Source organism: Ovis canadensis, chromosome 4 (genome assembly GCF_042477335.2).
Source record: "Ovis canadensis isolate MfBH-ARS-UI-01 breed Bighorn chromosome 4, ARS-UI_OviCan_v2, whole genome shotgun sequence".
NCBI lineage: Eukaryota > Metazoa > Chordata > Mammalia > Artiodactyla > Bovidae > Ovis > Ovis canadensis.
The window spans coordinates 122,134,201-122,136,486 of record NC_091248.1 but is presented as its reverse complement, the minus strand read 5'-3'; the positions used below and the strand labels follow the sequence as shown (position 1 = coordinate 122,136,486).

Sequence of the window (2,286 nt, the reverse complement as noted above, 5' to 3'; positions counted from 1 at the left end):
GGAGTACTTAATTATACTTTTAACTATTGTTATTACACCCCTTTTTCCATTCAGTTGCCTCTGTGTAAGGCTCTCCATTCATATCCAGCAATTCAAAGTTGGGCTGCGGCACTTGCTAACTTCTCCTTGGTATGTCTATTCAGAGAGAACTGTAGATATTTTTCTTGAGAAGATGAGGAGAGTTTGGAACAAGCAGCCATCAAAAGACCAGCGCAGACTGGACAATGGGTTTTGTTGGGCAATTCCCTGGGATGCCAGCTATATATGAGACTCAATTTCTGATCACAGAAATTGTAAGGCAGATTACAGGATTTGATCAGCAAAATCAATTTTCCATAAGTCTAAGTAGGCATTTTGGTACAGCTTCCCTGGTGGCTCAGAGGGTAAAGCGTCTGCAGGCAATGCGGGAGAGAACTGAGTTCAATCCCTGGGTTGAGAAGATCCCCTGGAGAAGGAAATGGCAACCCACTCCAGTACTCTTGCCTGGAAAATTCCACGGTTGGAGGAGCATGGTGGGCTACAGTCAGTGGGATCGCAAAGAGTCGGACACGACTGACAAACTATACTTCACTATTTCTAAGAGGATTTACACTTGAGAGGAAACATCCGAATGTGGGGTGAACATGGACAAAGTTATTCATGGATTCTGGGTCTCTGCCTGTAGCAACAGTATTTTTAAAAATTGCTATGAATGTGGTTATATCACTAACGTCTGTTATTCTGCTATTATTGCACATGCCCAGTGGAGTCAGAGGTAGAGTGTCTATTTTAACCTTTTGGGCTCCTTAGCAGTGGATAAAATAATTATTTCCCCCCTCTGGATCATCTTAATTCACCAAGTAGTTAAATGAAAAAGTAAATACGGTTGATAGAATTAAATATAATGAATACAGCAAAACCTAACTAATTTATGGGGAGGAAAAGAGAGTTCTTTACAGAGTGTCTTGGATGACTTAGTCTCGGAGACACAGAGTGATAAGCTTTGGTAGATACTCAGTACCAAAGTTTCAAGTAAACTCTTCAGGCGGGGGCAGTGATTCAAATGTCACTCCAGCAGGAAATGACTCTCCTTGAACGGTGCTCTCCTAAGGGCACCCTTGACCTCTTTGTTCTTAAGGCTGTAGATCAGCGGGTTCAGCATGGGGTTGAAGAAACTGTAAGACAGGGAAAGGACCTTCTGCTGCTCCTCAGGGTGGCGGGACTTGGGGGCCATGGACATGACGATGGCACTCCAAGGAAGAGCCCGACCACGCAGAGGTGGGAGGAGCAGGTGGAGAAGGCCTTCCTGCGGCCCTCAGTGGACTGGATCCTCAGGACGGTGGCCAGGATGTGTGCATAGGAGCCCAGAACCAGGGAGAGCGGCCCCAGTAAGATAAAAACACAGGCCGAAAAGATGACAACTTGGTTGAGCCAGGTGTCAGCACAGGCCAGCTTGAGGACAGGCAGGATTTCACAGAAGAAGTGGTTGATTTCATGATGCCCATAGAAGGGCAGCCTCAGGATGAGACCCACATGGACCAGCGCCAGGAGGGAGCCACATGCCCAGGAAGTCCCCACCAGGCTGATGCCGACTCCTCAGCTCACAATGACAGAATATTGGAGGGAGTGGCAGATGGCCACATACCGATCATAGGACATCACCACCAGGAGCAGATACTCAGTGTGAGCGAAACTCAGAAAGAGAAAGGTCTGTATGATGCAGCCAGCAAAGGGGATGGGCTTGGCTGGACTCAGGAGGTTGACCAGCATCTGGGGCACTGTGCTGCAGGCATAGGCCATGTCAGCGATGGCCAGGTGTGAGAGGAAGAAGGACATGGGGGTGTGCAGTCTGCAGTCCAGTAAGATGAGCCCCAGGATGACCCCGTTCCCCAGCAGGGTGAGGACACAGAACAGGGAGAAGAGCCCAAAGAGGAGCATCTGAGTCCTTGGGCCAAGACCAAGTCCCAGTAGAATGAACTCTGTAACTATTGTCTGATTTTCTCCCATTTCACTATGAAAACTATAAAACAGGATCACTTAGGACAGAATTGTTGAAAACCTCTAGACATTATTTCAGAAAATAGCATTTTTTAAGGGACATGATTTTAAGATGATGACTGCTGCTGCTGCTGCCGCCAAGTTGCGTCAGTCATGTCCGATTCCATGCTATCCCATAGATGGCAGCCCACCAGGCTCCGCCATCCCTGGGATTCTCCAGGCAAGAACACTGGAATGGGTTAAGATGATGACTAGTTACACATTAAGTTAATCATATAACCTGACATACAGTTTTACAGAAAGGGATTG

General features: G+C 47.3%; 1 pseudogene; it reads right to left on the bottom strand.

Annotated features, from left to right (window-relative positions):
* Positions 1-1,045: 1,045 nt before the first annotated feature.
* Positions 1,046-1,986, bottom strand: LOC138439838 (olfactory receptor 2A1/2A42-like; annotated as a pseudogene).
* Positions 1,987-2,286: the final 300 nt, after the last annotated feature.